Source organism: Stomoxys calcitrans, chromosome 5 (genome assembly GCF_963082655.1).
Source record: "Stomoxys calcitrans chromosome 5, idStoCalc2.1, whole genome shotgun sequence".
Taxonomy (NCBI): domain Eukaryota; kingdom Metazoa; phylum Arthropoda; class Insecta; order Diptera; family Muscidae; genus Stomoxys; species Stomoxys calcitrans.
The window spans coordinates 67532258-67554356 of NC_081556.1; the positions used below are offsets into that span (position 1 = coordinate 67532258).

Consider the following 22099-nt stretch of genomic DNA (forward strand, 5'->3'; position numbering starts at 1 on the left):
ACAAGGTTATGTTGTTGAAGAAGTTATGCCGAATGCAGTTAAAACCTGGACAGGATTTGGAATTTCACATTTCTAAAATGCTGGATACTGTGGATAGATTAAATGGTTTAGGAGAATCATTGACAAATCATCTTCAGGTAGCATTTTTACTTGGTAGCTTGCCGGATGAAGATAACTCGATAATTACTGCGATGGAAGTCCATTCGGATGCAGATATGACATAAGAGCTCATCAAAGAAAGACTAATTCACGAATTCAAGTGCAAACAGAAGGCTCATCAAGAATCTAGTTTGTCGAATCTAGCACTGAAATCAGAGATGACAACAACGTTGAAATGTTTCAATTGCGGTAAGACAGGTCATTTTAAACGGGACTGCAAAACCAAAAGGCAAGTCAATACAAAGCAAAGTCCATACAATCCAAAGGAGACATCACAGGATTCAAACTCGAATGAATTTTGCAAAAACTCGAGTCAAAAATTATGTAATGATTCTTGGTATATAGACTCAGAAGCAAGTTGACATATGAGCTGGAATTTTGAAAAATTCGATGATAGCACCAACGGGGATATTTATTTGGCAAATGGTAAGAAAATCAAGGCTAAAGGTTCAGGTGAAGGATTTTTTTTTTGCTATGGTAATAAATTGACCATCAAAAATGTACTGTATGTTCCGGATCTAGAGGGTATTTTGATATAAGTTTCCAAATTAACTTAGGAGCGACATTTAAAGCAAATAAATTTGAAATTTTTAATGACAAAAGAATTCTAGTAACTGCGAATCTTGTGAATAACTTATGCGTACTGGAACAACATGCAAATTTTGCAACCAGCAAAGCAGTTGAATTAATTTATACATTTCATGGAGGATTTGGTTATCGTGACGTTAATGCCTTGAAGTTTGCCACTAAAGAAAATTTGATTGGAAATGTCAAATTGAAACCCTTTAATTGTTCAGATAAGTGAAAATCGTGTTTAAAGGGAAAAATGTCGAAACAGGAATTTCCCAAAACTACTCAAAACAGATCGAATGAGATTTTGGACCTAGTTCATGCAGATTTGTGCGGACCTATGCAAGAAATCACACCAAGTGGAAACAAATATATTCTCACTATGATTGATGATCAAACATGGTACTGTATGGTGTTTCTTTTAGCAAGTAAAGATCAAACATTTGAGAATTTCAAAGAATTCGTGGAACATACTGAACATTTTTTCGGAAAGCGGATTGAGATTCTAAGAACTGACAGAGAACTGATGGAGAATTTAAAAGTAGAGCATTCGATCAGTACATGAAGAGCAAAGGTATATTTCACCAATTTACAGCCTCTTACACACCGGATCAAAATGTTGTTCCGGAGCGAAAGAACAGGATTTTGGTTGAAATGGCTCGGATTGTGCTCATGTATGTGGGACTACGGGTAAAGTACTGGGCTGAAGGAACAGGCGGGTTTCAGGCCAGGACGTTCTTGCACCGGCCTCATCAATGTCTTGTATATAATCATTTGCCAGTTTGCAGAACTCAATATACACCCACACTTTTAATTCATCGACTTTGAGCGTGCTTTTGACACAGTTTCGCGAAGCTCTATGTGGAGCACGCTGTTAAATAAGGCCATCCCAGAACAGGTTATCTCGATAATTAGGGAGCTGTATAGGAATCCTGAAGTTTCCGTCCGTTTCAATGGAAAAGAGAGCCGTGCTTTCGCAATCGATACAGGAGTGAAGCAGGGGTGCATTCTATCACCGACGCTCTTTTTAATATAATTCGATTCCATCTTAGAGTCGAACCCTATGGAATTCGCTGGGGTATAAACGATTTCCTCGCTTTTCCTATCTTGGTAGCAAAATTACTAACCACGGAAGATCAGAAGCGGACATCCGCGAAAGTATCAACAAGGCGGAGAGTGCCTTTTTAAAACTCAATAAAGTTTGGAAATACAGTGACATCTCATATAATACAAAAGTCAGAATCTTCAACAGTAGTGTGGAAACTATTTTATTATATGGGTTTACAACTTGGAATCGCTGCCTACGACAAATACTTCAAATCTTCTGGCCAAACCGTATTTCAAATGACGAATTGTAAATAAGAACAAAAATATGGATCCGCTGAACAAAAGGAGATTTGGAATCAATCCATATATCGTGGAATAACGTCAAGGCTTTGGCCAACAAAATAGAATTAGATGAAGAGAGATTTTTGATGCCCTATGTTCACACCGTAAAAAAAGAACAGATATATATATACAGATTTTTCCGGTTGTTTTTAGGGTCCATATTGATGTGAAATTTGAACGAGTTTTCTCATATATTGCAACTAGCCATGTATTTAAAAGCCGGTAGCATTTCAAAGTTGTCCTCTGTTCGAATGAATAGATTTAAAACTAAAAAAATGCAACCCAATTTCTTGTCCAATTTTGATACATTTCATATATTTTAGGGTATTTTTACTTAATTTAATTTTCTTAATAAAATTTCTTTCGTATTTTTAAAGCTTTTACTGCGAAAAATTGTTGTTTTAGCCCGGCCTGCGGAGTCGGAGTCGAGTAAATTCTAAAAACTTAAAAAAAAATAAAATAAAATACTGTTATTATACCCTCCACCATAAGATGGGGGGTATACTAATTTCGTCATTCTGTTTGTAACTACTCGAAATATTCGTCTGAGACCCCATAAAGTATATATATTCTTGATCGTCGTGAAATTTTATGTCGATCTAGCCATGTCCGTCCGTCCGTCCGTCCGTCTGTCTGTCGAAAGCACGCTAACTTCCGAAGGAGTAAAGCTAGGCGCTTGAAATTTTGCACAAATACTTCTTATTAGTGTAGGTCGGTTGGTATTGTAAATGGGCCATATCGGTCCATTTTTTGATATAGCTGCCATATAAACCGATCTTGGGTCTTGACTTCTTGAGCCTCTAGAGCGCGCAATTCTTATCCGATTGGGATGAAATTTTGCACGACGTGTTTTGTTATGACATCCAACAACTGTGATAAGTATGGTTCAAATCGGTCCATAACCTGATATAGCTGTCATATAAACCGATCTTGGGTCTTGACTTCTTGAGCCTCTAGAGTGCGCAATTCTTATCCGATTGGAATGAAATTTTGCACGACGTGTTTTGTTATGACATCCAACAACTGTGCCAAGTATGGTTCAAATCGGTTCATAACCTGATACAGCTGCCATATAAACCGATCTTGGGTCTTGACTTCTTGAGCCTCTAGAGTGCGCAATTCTTATCCGATTGAAATGAAATTTTGCACGACGTGTTTTGTTACGATATCCAACAACTGTGCCAAGTATGGTTCAAATCGGTTCATAACCTGATATAGCTGTCATATAAACCGATCTTGGGTCTTGACTTCTTGAGCCTCTAGAGGGCGCAATTCTTATCCAATTTGAATGAATTTTGGCACGTAGTATTTTGTTATGATATCCAACAACTATGTCAAATATGGTTCAAATCGGTTCATAACCTGATATAGCTGCCATATAAACCGATCTGGGATCTTGACTTCTTGAGCCTCTAGAGGTCGCAATTATTATCCGATTTGCCTGAAATTTTGTACGACGGATTCTCTCATGACCATTAACATACGTGTTTATTATGGTCTGAATCGGTTTATAGCCTGATATAGCTCCCATATAAATCGATCTCTCTATTTTACTTCTTGAGCCCACAAAAGGCGCAATTCTTATTCGAATTGGCTGACATTTTACACAGGTCTCCAACATATAATTTAATTGTGGTCCAAACCGGACCATATCTTAATATCGCTCTAATAGCAGAGCAAATCTTCTCTTATATCCTTTTTTGCCTAAGAAAAGATGCCGGGAAAAGAACTCGACATATGCGATCCATGGTGGAGGGTATATAAGATTCGGCCCGGCCGAACTTAGCACGCTTTTACTTGTTTTTATACTAGACTATTCTATTAATTGTTTTTTTTTTTTTAATTCAATATGGAGGTGTTTTGTTTTTTTTATTAAATTGATATCGTATATGAAAATCGTTTATTGTTTCTCATATGGATATATCATATCTTGAAAATGCATATTTATGAAAGAATTAAATAAAACGAGTAAAAGCGTGCTTACTTCGGCCGGGCCGAATCTAAAATACCCTCCACCATGGAAGGCATTTGTCAAGTTCTTTGCGCGGTATCTCTTTTTAGACAAGCAAAGGATAATATAAGAACTGCTTTGATATTGAAGCTACATCAGATTACAGACCGAATCAGATTGGAGACCATAGTAGAAGTCACTGTGCAAAATTTCGCCCTATAGAAACTCAAGAAATAAATTCGGGAGGTCGCTTTATATGGGAGCTATTCAGGCCATATAAACATGTCCATTTGAGAAGCCACTGAACAAAATTTCAGCTAAATCGGAAAAGAATTACGCCTTCTAGAGGCTCAGGAAGTATAATCGGAAGATTGGTTTAAATGGGAACCGTATCAGGCTGTGAACCGAATTGGACCATACTTGGCATAGTTGTTGGAAGTCACAGCAAAACACCCTATGCACGATTTTAGCCCAATTGGATTGTAATTGTACCGTCTAGAAACTCAGGATACGATATCAGTTAAAATTGCTGTTGTATCAAAATATGAACCAGTATGGCCCGTTTACAATCCTAAAAGAACTACACTAATGGACAGACGGACGGACATCGCTACATCGACTCAGAATGTCAAGACGATCGAGAATATTGTTACTTTATGGATCTCGGATCAATGTTTCGATCAGCATCAGTATACCCCCATCCTATGGTGGAAGTAAATAAACATAAATATCCGGAGCTTGTGCTGAAAAACAGCAAGGGCTAGAATTATGTTCTTGGATTCAAATTAAAGAGCGCCTCGAAAAAATAAGGTTTGGTAACAAAAAAGATTTGGAAAACCGTACCGGAAGTGGAAGAAATGATACGTTTAGTACCACAATTGGTACTATCTGGTACTTTCTTTGTAAACTTTAACTTTAAGAGTTTTTGGAAATTTGTACATTAAGGTGCCAAAAAAAGTACCAAAAAGGTACGAAATGGGTGAACTTTGTACAGGGCGGATGGATAGAGGTAGAATTAGAAATTTGACTTAAAGACATCTGGTGCAAAAGGATTATGGTGAAAGGAAAAAAAAATGGAAAAATAGTAGTGGTAACGGAAGAAAATGAACATTTAGTATCCCAATTGGTATCATTTGGTTTTTTCTTTACAGATGGAGCTAGAGGTAATAATAAATAATCTATTCAAAATTCATACATTTTGGTAAAATAATTGCAATTTTTTGGTACTTTCTGTACAGATAGAGCTAGAGGGTTGGAAATTGGCATGTAGGTACAACTAGGAAAAAAAAGATGGATGTATTACTTAGTGCATTTGTTTATATAAGGGTAAAGGTGATTTTTTTATATAAGGGTAAGGGTGATTTTTAGATACTATCTTTTTGGCAACACTTGTTTAAACTGCTTACGCTGTCAAACATCTTCAGTTTGGTTTATAATTTAACCATGAATTGTCTTACAAACGAACAACGCTTGCACATTATTGAATTTTATTATTATAATGCGTGCTTTTTTAAGAAAGTTCATCGCGCGTATTCAGCGACGAAAGTCATTTGTGGCTCAATGGGTACGTAAATAAGCAGAATTGTCGATTTTGTACTCAAGCTCAGCTAGAAGCATTGCAAGAGCCTTACAGCACGCGTAACAATGGGGCTATGTTAAAGCTCATCTTTATGCAGGCAAGACCGCTTCAATAGACGCATTGGAAGACAACAAAGAAGCATTTATTCGTGAGATACCGGCCGAAATGTTGGAAAGAGTATGCCAAAATTGGACTAAACGAATGAACCATTTGTGGCGCAGTCACGGTCAACATTTGCATGAAATAATCTTCAAACATTAATTTATATGGACCGTGCTATTGATTCAAATTAAGATCTCATGCTTTTTTCTTAATTTTGTGTGTTTTTTTTCTGAAAAACTTTCCTATACTCCTTAAAAATCACCCTTTAGAAGAAAATTAAAAAAATAAACAAACTGTATTTATCACTTCTTCTTCATCATCATCAAAATTTGGCAGATTTTTGTATTCAAAACACCAAACAAACATGTATTAGTTGAAATTGCAGAGGGATATGTTTGCTAAAACAGCAGCCCTATATTTGCTAAAGCAGCAATAATATTTGCTTTCCATTTTCTCGTTGAGTGTAAAATCGAATTCCAACCAATGGTTTTGCCGGATGTACCAAGAGTAGAACAATCTACAAAGTCCAACAACGCCATCACTGTTCTCGAAATTAATTTCTTGCGAGTAAGAACGTAATGGTGAATATAAAATTGTTAGCTGGCATCTCTTGGACCTCTACTAGACTCTATGTTGCCCATATTATTAGCCTTGATACCAGTTAACCATTTCTTAATACAAACTTAGGTTTTTTATCTACGGACACACTTAAGGTTAGAATAGGGGAAGACTTGGCAATGTTGGACAATTTTTCATGTCCAGTAAAAACCAACGTATTCAGATTATACTGAAGTAGCGACACACGCAACAGTCAATTTCTCTTGGGCCATTTATTTGAGCACTACAAAATGGTCTAGACATTTGAATACACGTACGTTTCACTCACTTCCAATCACTTTTACAGGGAGCCAGAAAATGTTTCTTCGAAAATTCCAAACCTTCTCAAGAATGGCTATCCCACTTCCATCAGATTTAGTTTGTACTTCAAAGGAGTCATTATTGAACGTTTTTAACTATAAATTTACTTATTTCGATGTTTAATATTCTTCTATTTGTATGCAAGGGGAACAGAAGTTTGTTCCTGATAAGTACAACGATCGACTCATTCAATCAATGTTTGTTGTGATCAAAGTACAGGACGCCATTATCATCTGATCGAATTAAGCGATGTAGATACGTCCCTGCATATACACAACAACATATACAAAGGCTTAAATTTGACCAATTAAATAGGATATTGATTTTAAAACACCCAAACACACAAACTATGTTTTGAAAAATGTTGATAATTTTTTACACAGAAATTAAAATTTTCTCTTAATCAAGACCAGTGGCTGGTTAAAATTCAAGCATTCAATAAATGATTGGATAAATAAGACTTATAATTATTGATCTATATAACATTTTGGAGACTTTGACTTTGGGTGACTGTGAGCAGGAGATTTTAACTCAAATATTCTCGCCAATCAATCGTTTGTGACTGACATATTATTACTCGGCTTTAAGGCTCCAATACACGGCATGTAGTTGTCTTATGACATGTCAAGCTTACCACATGTAGAGTTGTATATGTCGTGTTATACAAACGAAACTAACACATGAAAATCACTTTTCAAAATAATACATGTAATTTTTTTTTGATTAGAGCGTGTTCTATGCCTGCTGACAAAAACATAAAGAAATCAGCTGTTTTTGTTGTCAGTGAAAGAAGAAAGAAAATGAAAGCAACCCCAAATAAAATTATTTTCACAAATTTGTAATAAACCAGCTTTCTCACAACTTTAACAATTTTTACGCATAAAAACGTCAGCTTGAATTTAAATTTTAGGTTATGTAATATGAAAATAACATACAGGAGTGATAGCAAAAATGATGAATCGTATGTAAATCGACAATTTTGGCAAACATTTTCAATTACATGTGAATACAAAGTGGCATGTTATAAGACATCTACATGCCATATAATAGCGCTTTTAATATTACCAATAGTACGAATCCTACACATTTCTCATCCACTATAAACACGCTTCTTGATTTTTTTTGTGAATATTCTGTATAACATTCTGCTATACGACATTATTTTCTTGTCTATAAATTCAACGAAGGGTGCCTTGGAGATGTTGAAATCCAAGCAACGGTTTTGATTGGTTTCGACTTGGTAAAATCCAGGCTTATCCTCGCCTTCCTTTATCTCAAATGTGGACACAAACCTCCCCGTGGTGTCACTTGGGTAGCTACCTTTAGTGAGTTTGTATTTGTATTTATTTTTATTGTGATGATACCCATACAAAAGACTAGGTCTTATATAAAGTATGGGTAAGGCAATCGTACAGTTTTGATTTGCAACTTAGTTATAAAGTAAAAATTAAGTGATATACCTTAATTTTAACAAATTGAAGGCAGCAATGAAAATTCAGAGATCAAATTAATAAAGGAGAAAAAAACAAGTAAGAGCGTGCTAAGTTCGGCCGGGCCGAATCTTATATACCCTCCACCACTGATCGCATTTGTCGAGTTCTATGCGCGGTATCTCTTTTTAGACAAAACATAGAATATTGAATAAGAACTCTTATGCTATTGGAGCTATATCAAGTTATAGTCCGATTCGGACCATAAATGAATGCTGAACATTGTAGAAGTCATTGCGTAATATTTCAGTTCATTCGGATAAGAAGCAAAATCGGGAGATAGGTTTATATGGGAGCTGTATCAAGCTATAGATCGATTCAGACCATATTAGACACGTATGTTGAAGGTCATGAGAGAAGCCGTTGTACATGTAAATTTCAGCCAAATCGGGAGATTTTAATACGAAAACGGATAAAGAAAATATCGGGATCGGAAAATTAGCCTTCACGAAAAACTTCCGATAATGAATTGAGGCTTAAAGACTTCGCCGCGGCAAAGAAGATGATAGTAAGCGGTGCTGCTTACTACCAACTAACACCGATACCAGTACAAGATACCAACGCCGAAGAATCCATACAACCATATGGCTGTCACACGATCAAAACACGAGAGGTGTCCGGTCATAACGCACAGGGAACATAACGCCCAAAAATGTTTTTGGTCCTTATGACCTACCCTGATGCGGTCATAGCCCCAAGGGGCATTCATCTTTTTCGGGTTTTAAGTCATCGATACTGTTTGGATATTATTTCATTGTGCAACAATTTCCAAATATTGTATTAAAAAAAATGACTTTTTATCGCGTTATAACAAAACTTATTACTAGAAATACCGGTTCAATTTGCTTTCGAGTCTGGAAATATTTCTGCCTATTATAATATAATATTTCTGCCTATTATCAATCCAAATTTAAGCCTGAAGCGATTATGTAATTTGAAAATAATGCCGGAAGATGCTGAAACAGCAAATTGTTGTATATCACCGGTGAAGGGCAATTATATGCAAGAAAATTTGTATATAAAGAAGACATTTATTATGAGTGCTATGTGGAATAGTGCAAAATTCGTGTTTTTTTTTAACAAAACGAAAGTGAAGCATATAAAATTTACAAAGAGAAAAAACAATATATTACAATAATGTGGATATTAAAGAGTAGAATAAGCGTGTAGAAATAGGGAGCACCGCATTTTAAATTGAACAAAAACTTTTCGCACGCTGTGTGTAGAAGTAACGCTTGTTAAAAAAAATTTCTCTTATCAACTTTTTAATTTCTGCATTGTTTCTATAATTTTAGTAATAAGCAACTGCTTATGACCACAGGATTGAGCGACTGAAAACGGTGCAACAACAACAACAACAATATTACCTTATTGCAGCAAAGCTTCGCACTCGCCTAAGTGTGGCGAGAAACGTACGATCTGACACAGCATAGAAGCTGGATAGTGAAAAGCTGCAAACACAACAAGTAGCTACGGCATACTCCACTCGGCTGGCCCAATTGCTTGAAGAAAGCACTCCCTGTCCCTATAGTATTGCAGTGCAATGGCAAACAATTGCCCATTCCAAGGAACCCACGGTACTACCAGGAATGCCAAAAGGCTACTTAAGCCAAGAATTCGGCATACAGGGCAACATTACAGTGAATAGCAACGCGCCAGGCCAGAGGTATCAGGAGAAAAGAAGAGAGGAGAAACGTTTGTTGAAGGAAATGAAAAGACGTGAGTGTGGGCGAATCGAGATGTTTTGTAGCCAGAATTAAGTCCGAAAATTCCACATAAGATTTAAACATCAAACTGATGGCTTTGGTACAGGCACATCCTCCTGCAGAGACAAAGAGGGAAATCTGATAACTGATACAGAAAGTGTGCTGAGGATGTGGAAAGAACACTTTTCCCAGCTGCTGGTATCTGATGATGGTTACCATGGGTATACCACAGAACCCTGATAATGCTATATAATGTGCACCACTTAGTCAGAACGAGGTCCACGTGCAATAACCCGACTGGAAAATCATAAGGCACTAGGAACAGATGGGTTGCTGACTGAACTGTTTAAGATCGAAGGCGACAAGCTGATAAGGCGTATGCATCAGCTCGTCTGCGCATACCCGATGTTTGGACAAAAGGGACAAGACGATATGTGTCAACTACAAATGAATCAGTCTTCTCCCCAACGCATACAAGATACTATCGAGCGTCTAAGGTCAACGAAATAATTGGGCCCTGTCAGTGTGTCTATAGACCTGGCAATAGACCTCATGTTTACACTGCGCCAAATGCTGGAAAACCCCGAGATGGAAAAATCAGCACCTACCATATTTTCGTTGACTACAAAGCCACCCCTATACGTTCAAAAGTATTTCAAGCCATGTCTTAGTTTGCTATCCCTGCAAAACTGATACCACTTTGCAAGATGGCGTTTACTGATACACGCTGCTAAGTTAAAATAGGAAAGAACCTCTCCGAACCCTTCAACACCAAACGAGGTTTCAGACATGAATCGTGTGATCTCTCTTATATCCTTCTGGAGAAGATTTTACGAGAAGCAGGTGTGAATAGGCATGACACACTACTTATATGAGAATATTTGCTACTCGCGTATGCCGACGTCATCGATCGATGGGTCGGTCACCGGAAGAAGCAATTAAAGCCTTTGCAAGTATCGAAGGAGAATCAACGAACATAGGTTTGGCAGTAAACGGAGATAAGACAAAGTGGATGATATTATCTCTCACAAAGCTCTATAAACCCGAGCAGATAACAAAAATGGAGAAAGTTTGGAACTAAAACAGATGCTACCTTGGATTAACCAAGCAGCTGAGGAGCAAAGCCACCTCTCGACAGACCAAAATAACAATATACAGGAAACTGATACTACCTGTGCTGTTGTATGGCTCCGAGGATGGGCACATGCGACAGCAGATGACGCAGTACTTAGAGTGTTTGAGAGAAAAATCCCTCGTAAAATATATGGATCAGTTTGGGTTAATGGAGAATTTAGGCGTCGTATGAACCACGAGCTGTATGACGACGATAGCATAGTTGAACGCATCAAAATACAACGGTTGCGTTGGCTAGGTTACGGTGGTACACGCAAAACGAGGCAACCAAGAGCCCGATGGAAAGATCAAGTGGTGGGAAAGACCTCGCAGAGATTGGAGAGGGAGCGCACAAGGTCGAGACGCTTGGAACGCTATTCTACGTTCGGGTAATGTAACAAATGTATGTCATAACAAATTTAAGTACGTAAATATAAATTCAAAGTACCTGGTGAGGAACAAATATTTTCGTTTCGTGACTATAGGAATTAAGATAACACTGTTTTGGAGGACAGATTTCTTCAAGTCAACTGGAAACGAATTTATGGTCTTAATATTGTTGATCAGCAGATTGTAATTATTTCTCTCAGAGAATATACTTTTCCGATATGATAAAATGGTTTCTATCATAACTAAGAAAATAAATCCGAAGACTAAACCTGGCTTGACTCGTCTATAAAAGTATGTATTAAGGAAAGGGATATGGCTTACTCGAGATAGAAGATATTTAAGATACCAGAGCCGCATGCGAAGTTTCGTGCTGCTAGAACGACGGCAAATAGCCGACTTGCCTCTTAAAAATCAGATCACCATCATCATTAGATCCACTTTTGAATCGAAAAGTAAGTGGAGGATACTAAATGATATTGGATAAGGCAAATGTTATGTTTCCGGCAGTTATTATGTTGGTGCAGACGACCTTAATATAACTTTTATCCTTTTATGGTTGGGTTATGTATTGATATGGATGATATAGTTGGAGGCGATGTTTTAGAGTTCCGTTGCGTTACGAATAAGAATGTTTTAGATTATTTTATCTGAGTTACGTTTAATGCTATTGCTCCTGAATTGACCCAAGGTTTTTAAGAATTCAACTCTCTTGTTCATTGCTTTATATTACCTATCTTTTTAATACCATCCCAAGTACGTATCCAACCCAAGTACGTATCCAGGTTTTCGTGCTGTCCGTAGCTGTACTACCGCTCTTATAGAGTTCTCTGAGATTGATAAACATGAGTTTTTTTTTCCTTGTTCTACTTGACTAATCAAAGGCCTTTGCCGCTTCCTATAATTTTCAAAAATTCTTTTAGCTGGACAAATCACATAAACGCTGTCTTTGGATAAACCTATTCAAAACTTCGTGCCAAATGGTTAACGCACTCTCATACTCCACTAAACATTCCATGTATGTTGGCACAAACATAGTTGGTTTATTATACAGCTTCGAACTGTTTGCTAACTGTGATTCGTATTATGCTGAATACAACTTGTGGAGATTTTTTGGAAGAATATCAACAATTCGAAAAGTAAATGTAGGTACAGTCTTGATGTATTGCAAATCAAATGGTAAAGCGTTCCAATGACATATAGTCCCAATAAAAATTGTCATTTAGTAACCAGACAACTGCTCCTAAAAGGTATAATCCTTCTTCCTCTGTTGGATCTCGTAAACATAATTCTGTCAAAGAGATATGTCGGTTTTCCCTTGATAATAATCTTGTGAAGAAAATGCAAGGTCTCAATATATGTTATTGTCCTTTACGGTTACAGCTTTGACTCTCAGCTTGATATAATCTTCTTCTTAAATCGGTTATGACAGAATATTTGTTCCACTAGTCGGACGTAGAATAACATTCCAAGCGCCTAGATTTTCTGCGCTCATTCTAAAATCTCTGACACCAACTTCGAGGTGAGTGTACCACCGTGTTTGCCTTCAAAAGACTTCTTTGCTGGAGCTTCTTCATCTATTCTGACAACATGACCTAACCAAGGCAGCCGTTGTATTTTGATGCGCGTAACTATGCTATCGTCGTCATACAGCCTATACAGCTCGTGGTTCATACGTCGCCTTTATTCTCCATTAACGCAAATTGGTCCACATATTTTACGAAGAATCTTTCTCTCAAATACTCCAATCACTGCCTCATCTGCTTTCACAAGTACCCATGCTTCAGAACCATATAACAGCACGGGTAGTATCAGTGTAATATAGTGTCTTGTATAGTGTAATCTTCATCTGTCGAGAGGTGGCCTTATTTCTAAACTGCTTACTTAGTCCAAAGTAGTATCTGTTTGCCAGTATTATTCTTCGCTTAATTTCAAAACTGGTGTCATTCGTTTCGGTTACGGCGGTGCCGAGGTAGATAAAGTTACCGACGGTCTCAAAGTTGAGGTTCCCAAATTTCTCCATGTTCTTTATCTGCTCGGTTGTGCAAGGCTTTTTGGGAGTGGAAACCATCCATTTCGTCTTATCTTCATTTACAGCCACACACATTTTCACTGACTCTGTTTTGATTCTTTCAAAGGCTGCAGTTAGGGTATAACCGGTGACCGACCTATGGTATCGATGTCATCGGCATAGGCGATTAGCATGTGTTCTCTTGTGATTAGTGTGCTATATCTATTCACATCTGCATCTCGTATAATCTTCTCCAGCAGGATATTAAAGCGATCACACGACAGGCTGTCTCCTTGTCTGAAACCTCGTTTGGTAACAAATGGTTCGGAGAGATTCTTTCCTATTCTTACTGAGGAACGCGTATCAGCAAGTGTCATCCTGCAGAGTCTTACTAAGTTTGCAGGGATACCAAACTCAGACATGGCTTGAAATATCTTTGAACGTAAAGGAGTATCGAAGGCGGCTTTGTAGCCAACAAAGAGATAGAAGGTATTGATTTGTCCTTCTCGGGTCATTTCCAGGATTTGGCGCAGTGTGAATATCTTGTCCAGGGTGGATTTACCAGGTCTAAAGCCGCATTGATAGGGCCCAATTATCTCATTGACTTTAGGTTTTAATCTTTCATAGAGTTCGCTCGAGAGTATCTTGTATGCGTTGGGGAGGAGACTTATTCCTCTGTAGTTGGCACATTCCGTCTTGTCTTCTTTCTTGTGTACCGGATATAGAATGCTGAGGTTCCAATCGACGGTTATACGTTATTCTAGCCAGATTGGGCAGATAAGATGCATACGTCATCAGCGTGTCGCCTCCGGTCTTAAATAGTTCAGCGGGTAACCCGTCGGCTCCTGCCGACTTGTTGTTCTTTAGTCGGGTTACTGCTACTTGGACCTCATTCTGACTAGGGGGTAAACATTCTATACCATCATCAAGGATTGGTTCTGCGGTATCCTCTTCGCCACCATCGTCGCACACTAGCAGTTGGGTAAAATGTTCTTTCCATATCCTCAGCATGTTATCTGTGTCAGTTACCAGATTTTTTTCTTCATCCTTCTGCAGGAGGATGTGCCTGCACCAAAGCCATCGGTTTGATGTTTGATTCTTTGGTAGAATTTTCGGACTTCATTCTGACTCCTGTACATCTCAATTCGCTCACACTCACGTCTTTCCATTTCCTTTTTCTTTCTGCGGAATAGACGTTTCTCCTTTCTCCCATTCTCCCGATTGCAGGGTTACTCTATATGCCGCATTCTTGGCTTCAGTAGCATCTCGACACTCTTGGGCGTACCATGGTTTCCTTGGAAGAGGCTTTCGGTACCCAAGTACGGATTTCGCGGCATTTTCCATGGAGTGGGCAATAGTTTGCCACTGCGCCATTATATCATCGGAACAATGAGTGCTTTCATCAAGCAGTTGGGTCAGTCGAGTGAAGTATGTCGATGCCATCTGTTGTGTTTGCAGCTTTTCAATGCCCAGCTTCCATTCAGTGTCAGATCGTACTTTCCTCGCCATGTTCAAACGGGTGCGAACCTTTGCTGCAACAAAGTAATGATCCGAATCTATATTCGCTCCACGGATCGATCGTACATCTAACACGCTGGATGAATGCCTTCCATCTATCACAACGTGATCAATTTGGTTTCTCGTGTTTTGATCGGGTGACAGCCATGTGGCTTTGTAAATATTTTTATGTTGAAATCTGCTGCTACTAACTACCATGTTTTTTGCCGCGGCAAAATCTATCAGCCTCCACCCATTACTGGACGTTACCTCGTGGAGGTTAAACTTTCCGACTGTTGGACCAAAAATGTCTTCCTTTCCTATCTTCGTCTTCCTTCCCTATCTATCGGGGTAGCTGTCATATTCTCTCTCTAGGCGCTCGTAGAAAATATCCTTGGTCCGCTCGTCGTTGTCTTCCTTCGGGGCATGGGCACAAATAAGGCTGATGTTGAAGAATTTGGCTTTTATGTGGATTGTGGCTAGCCTCTCGTCCACCGGAGTAAAGCTGGAGACAAGGTGTTTCAGTCTCTGACTAACCACAAATCCACAGCCAAATTCATGCCTCGTGTTATGGCAGCTACCGTTTGGTGTTGTAGTGACGCCATTCCCAGTCCATCGCATTTCATGTGTGGCGGTAATATCTGTCTTGTACTTCTCTAACAAATTCGCCAGAGCGTACACTGCACCTTCCCTATAAAGAGTGCGGACATTCCAGGGGCAGAACCGCAAATCATGGTCCTTTTTTCGTTTGTGTGGGTCGTCAGTTTTTACTATTCCTTTGTTTTTCATAGTAGTTCTATGTTTTCCGGGGCGGGTTACTGGCCCAGCGCCCCAACCGCATGGGTTTGTGAGATTGCATGTATCCCTCGTTGTGGCGAGCCGCTTGCTTCAAGATTCGACGCTCGCCGCCAGCCGCCTCTAACCTGGGAACAGACGCTGATGTTGGCCATTGGTTATTTGAAGGCCATTGTCCGGTTTCTGAGACAGTTTTTTATTGGGACTTTATGTCAGTGGAACGGTCTACCATTTGATTTGCAATGCATCAAGAATGTATCTATTGGGTTGCCCAAAAAGTAATTGCGGATTTTTCATATAGTCGGCGTTGAGAAATTTTTTCACAGCTTGTGACTCTGTTATTGCATTCTTTCTTCTGTCAGTTATCAGCTGTTACTTTTAGCTTGCTTTAGAAAAAATGTGTAAAAAACGTGTATTTGATTAAAGTTCATTCTAAGTTTTATTAAAAATATATTTACTTTCTTTTAAAAAATCCGCAATTACTTTTTGGGCAACCCAATAGTTCTAGTTCTACCACCAATTATAGTCATATACGGCAATAGTTGGATGCAATTTTTACGTGACATCTTTTCCATCAAAAACGGATTTTCGATGAAGTTGGGAGGAGAAATTTGCGGCACCATTTAAGCAGAACGAAGATGGCTCGTCGTAAAAATTGGTCTAATTTTTTTTTTTTGATATTTAACTGTTATAGTTGCTTAATTTTCCAATTTGTTTTTGTAAAATATAGAGCAAATTCAAATAAACGCAAAAAAAAACTTCTTGAAGCTGATTTGCCAAAACAATCATTATAAAACTAAGATATTCGCAAAGGCAACCACATTTTGAAGGATCGGCCTATAAATAGTATGTTCGCAAGCAGTACAAGATTTTGCTCTGACTTTAACCAAATGTCACCGCCGTTGGGCCAGTTCTGCACCCAGTTGCGACCTTTCGCAGTAACAGAAGCAACTTTCGAATTTAAAATAAATTGGGGTAGACTTGGGTCTTGACTTCTTGAGCTTTTAGAAGGCGGAATTGTTATCCGATTTAACTGAAATTTTGCACATAGTGTTTTAATATTACTTCCAACAACTGTGCGAAGTATGGTTCAAATCGGTGCATTACCTGATATAGCTGCCATGTGGGATCTTGAGTTCTTGAGCGTCTAGAGAGCGCAATTGTCATTCGATTTGGCACAAATTTTGTACAACGGCTTCTCCCATGGCCTCCAACATACGTGTGCAATATGGTCTCAATCGATCTATAGCTTGACACAGCTCCCATATAAACTGATCTCCGATTTTGCTTCTTGAGCCCCGAATCGGACTATAACTTGATATAGCTCCGCCTCCACCTCCGTCCATATTCATTATCCTTTGTTTGCCTAAGAAAAGATACCGCGCATAGAACTCGACAGATGCGATCCATGGTGGAGGGTATATTAGATTCGTCCCGGCCGAACTTAGCACGTTTTATTTAAAATTTTTCTATTCATCATAATGTTATATCATTATCAGTGTTGCAACCCAAGAAAATTATTTCCTACCAAAATTTAAGAAAAATCCTACCATGCGGAATATGTTTTTATAACCAACATCAAAGAGTTGGCCACTTTGCCATTCCATTTGCAACACATTCATTTATACATATATACGCCACAAAGCAAATACAGATCGTCATACAAATACAGCTAGATCGTCATGATTTTCATAAGCGATTCAGTCATTTATGTACGTCTGTTTGTTGAAATCACTCTACAGCCTATAAAAATTAAACGCAAAGTCCGAATTTGGCCTATATCTTGATATAGCACCCTTCACATCGATTTCCCGACATGATTAATTGAGTTCATAAAATTCGTTTGTCTGTCCCGATTTCAATGAACGACCGTGTCGAGTTTGGATAAAGCGTCAGGAGGTTTAAGGTCTTGAGCCCATAAATGCGCTTTTACTACCCATTTTGTGCCGTAACAGTGAGTATGGAGCAGATCTGATCAAGTTCTCCCTCTGATTTTACTCTGCACTCTTAACGGATACGCAGAAACGACAGGAATTGAGATAATTTGGAGTTATCCCCGGAAATTCTCTCAGTGATTAATATGGTATCTATAGTTTGGAAAAACCTACCAAAAATAGAGGTCAGCCTACCCAATTGGTAGGAACCTACAAAAAAAGGCAACACTGATCAAAATATGATTCAGTTCTATATTTCAATTACAATCACACTTTATGCTCTTAATATTATTTGCTTCGGATATTTAATTGTATTTATAATCCTACACTGTAATTTATAAGACTTTTGCCTTGGTGTGCAGGAGAAAAAAAACAAACAAATAAATGATTGTGTCTTTCATTTTGTTGTTGCTTCGTGCCTTTGCCACCGTGGCTCAGAGGTAAGCATGTCCGTCTACAACGGCGAGAGCGATCGTTAGAAAAGTTTATAGCGGTGGTTAACTCCTTACTACTGCTGGCTACATTTGTGAGGTATTCTGCCATGTCAAAATGATAAGGGGCCTCCTTTTTATAGCCGAATCCGAACGGCGGGCCGCAGTGCGACACCTCTTTGTGGAGAAGTTTTTATATGGCTGCCATACCAAATGGTACAGTACCTCCCAAATGTCGCTAGCATTCGGAGGGGATAACCACCGCTGCGAATTTTCATGATGTCCTCGCCAGAATTCGAACCCAAGCGTTTAGCGTCATAGGCAGACATGCTAACCTCTGCGCTATGGTGGCCTCCACAATACAACCATTGCACAATCAATATTTGAGTGCTGTAATAAAAAGGAAACATATATAAAACAAGTAGAAAGGCGTTAAGTTCGGCCGGGCCGAAATTTGGATACCCACCACCTCGGGTATATATGTAAACCACCTTTAGTCAAAATCCGGTGAAAAATACATACCTTATGCCCCATAACAGCTATATTGAAATATGTTCCGATTTGGACCAAATACTAATAAGTACAAGTCATTGTTCAATTGTGTATAACAAAATATTGGTCTTTTTAGAAGCTATATCCAAAAATACACCGATCTGAACCATATACGACACGGATGTCGACAAGCCTAACATAAGTCACTGTGTCATATTTCAGTGAAATCGGATTATAAATGCGCTTTTATGGGGCCAAGACTTTCAATATCGGTCTATATGGCAGCTATATCCAAATCTCGACCGATTTGGACCAAATTGAAGAATGATGTCGAAGGCCATAACACAACTCACTGTCCCAAATTTCGGCGACATCGGACAATAAATGTAGAAGGGCTTAACATAAATCACTCTCCCAAATTTCGTCGACATCGGACAATAAATGCGCCTTTTGTGGGCCCAAAACCTTAAATCGAGAGTTCGGTCTATATGTCAGCTATATCCAAACCTGGACCGATCTGGGCCAAATTGAAGAAGAATGTCGAAGGGCGTAACCCAACTCACTGTCCTAAATTTCGGCGACATCTTACTATAAATGCGCCTTTTATGGGCCCAAAACCTAAAATCGAGAGATCGGTCTATAAGGCAGCTTTATCCAAATCTGAACCGATCTGTGCCATATTGCAGAAGTATGTCGAGGGGTTTAACTTAAATCACTGTCCCAAATTTCGTCGACATCGGGCAATAAATGTGCCTTTTATGGAGCCAAGACTTTAAATCGAGGTATCGGTCAATATAGCAGCTATATCCAAATCTGTACCGATTTGGGCCAAGTTGCAGTCGGAGGATCGGTTTATATGGCAGCTATGTCCAAATCTGGACCGATCTGAGCCAAATTGACGAAAGATGTCGAAGGGCCTAGCACAACTCACTGTCCAAAATTTCATCAAAATCGGATAGTAAATGTGGCTTTTATGGGCCTAAGACCCTAAATCGGAGGATCGGTCTATATGACAGCTATAACCAAATCTGGAACGACCTAGGCCAAATTAACGAAGGATGTCGAAGGTCCTAACACAACTACTGTCCCAAATTTCATCAAAATCGGATAGTAATTGTGGCCTAAGACCCTAAATCGGAGGATCGGTCTATATGGCAGCTATAAACAAATCTGAACCGATCTAGGCCAAATTACCGAAGGATGTCGAAGGGCCTAACACAACTCACTGTCCCAAATTTCAGCAAAATCGGATAATAAATGTGGCTTTTATGGGCCTAAGACCCTAAATCGGAGAATCGGTCTATATGGGGGCTATATAAATATATAGTCCGATATAGCCCATCTTCGAACTTAACCTGCTTGAGGACAAAAAAAGAATCTGTGCAAAGTTTCAGCTCAATATCTCTATTTTTAAAGACTGTTGCGTGATTTCAACAGACAGACGGGCAGACGGACGGACATGTCAAGATCGTCTTAGATTTTTACGCTGATCAAGATACTTCATAGGGTCGGAAATGGATATTTCGATGTGTTGCAATCGGAATGACAAAATGAATATACCCCCATCCTTTGGTGGTGGGTATAACAAATAAGGACGGGCTTCAGTCCGCCAAGGCTGACCTTTTGATACCCTACAGGTTTGCAGGCTGTACGTCGAAATTATAATTACATTGATTACATTTTGTGTCAGGTAACCTATATTACTCTTATCATACCAATTGTTGCATATTTTATTACATTTTTTAAGATTATATGAAAAGCGTATAGGAAAGAACTACTTTTACCTGTCTTTGATCAATTGTGTCATCGTCCGGTGTTAACGCAGGGGATGATTTTCGATGACCGGGCCGTCCTCCACCCGATGAACTTGTTCCAGAGGTACCAGTACCTGCAAAGAATTTACTATTTTGTCAATAATCTATTTTAAGAAGTAATTGTTTAGCAGGACAGAGAAAGGAGGACAAGAATATGATATTGAGAACTAACATAATAAGTGTGCTTCATGTTATCAATTTGCGGCTAGTCCGAATTGTATTCTAAAAATAAACTGCTCTACAAAATCCAACAAAATTTAAGTATCTTCTATAATAAAGAGTGATTTGTTAAGAGCTTGATAACTTTTTTTTAAAAAAAAAACGCATAAAATTTGCAAAATCTCATCGGTTCTTTATTTGAAACGTTAGATTGGTCCATGACATTTACTTTTTGAAGATAATTTCATTTAAATGTTGACCGCGGCTGCGTCTTAGGTGGTCCATTCGGAAAGTCCAATTTTGGGCAACTTTTTCGAGCATTTCGGCCGGAATAGCCCGAATTTCTTCGGAAATGTTGTCTTCCAAAGCTGGAATAGTTGCTGGCTTATTTCTGTAGACTTTAGACTTGACGTAGCCCCACAAAAAATAGTCTAAAGGCGTCAAATCGCATGATCTTGGTGGCCAACTTACCGGTCCATTTCTTGAGATGAATTGTTCTCCGAAGTTTTCCCTCAAAATGGCCATAGAATCGCGAGCTGTGTGGCATGTAGCGCCATCTTGTTGAAACCACATGTCAACCAAGTTCAGTTCTTCCATTTTTGGCAACAAAAAGTTTGTTAGCATCGAACGATAGCGATCGCCATTCACCGTAACGTTGCGTCCAACAGCATCTTTGAAAAAATACGGTCCAATGATTCCACCAGCGTACAAACCACACCAAACAGTGCATTTTTCGGGATGCATGGGCAGTTCTTGAACGGCTTCTGGTTGCTCTTCACTCCAAATGTGGCAATTTTGCTTATTTACGTAGCCATTCAACCAGAAATGAGCCTCATCGCTGAACAAAATTTGTCGATAAAAAAGCGGATTTTCTGCCAACTTTTCTAGGGCCCATTCACTGAAAATTCGACGTTGTGGTATATCGTTCGGCTTCAGTTCTTGCACGAGCTGTATTTTATACGGTTTTACACCAAGATCTTTGCGTAAAATCTCCCATGTGGTCGAATAACACAAACCCAATTGCTGCGAACGGCGACGAATCGACATTTCACGGTCTTCAGCAACACTCTCAGAAACAGACGCAATATTCTCTTCTGTACGCACTGTACGCATTCGTGTGGTTGGTTTAATGTCCAATAAAGTAAACTGAGTGCGAAACTTGGTCACAATCGCATTAATTGTTTGCTCACTTGGTCGATTATGTAGACCATAAATCGGACGTAAAGCGCGAAACACATTTCGAACCGAACACTGATTTTGGTAATAAAATTCAATGATTTGCAAGCGTTGCTCGTTAGTAAGTCTATTCATGATGAAATGTCAACGCATACTGAGCATCTTTCTCTTTGACACCATGTCTGAAATCCCACGTGATCTGTCAAATACTAATGCATGAAAATCCTAACCTCAAAAAAATCACCCTTTATTATCACATTAATAAATACTTTAGCATGATCAAATTATCCAAATTCAAAATACTTTTCAAAGATATAGATTCTTGCATATAAACATTTATTATCTTATATATAAAATTAATTTGTGTTTGTTTGGTTGTTTGTTTGTTGTTTGCACAGATGGTGCATAATGACCCCGTGGTGAAAA

The 22099-nt window shown here is 38.7% G+C and overlaps 1 protein-coding gene across 1 annotated transcript in view; it reads right to left on the minus strand.

Annotated features, from left to right (window-relative positions):
* Positions 1-22099, minus strand: part of LOC106092497 (high affinity cAMP-specific and IBMX-insensitive 3',5'-cyclic phosphodiesterase 8-like) — a 287871-nt gene that overhangs the window by 71326 nt on the left and 194446 nt on the right. The window contains exon 6 of the mRNA XM_059370600.1: positions 20309-20412. The gene's annotated coding sequence lies outside the window, so the exon portion shown is untranslated. The remainder of the gene's footprint in view (positions 1-20308; positions 20413-22099) is intronic.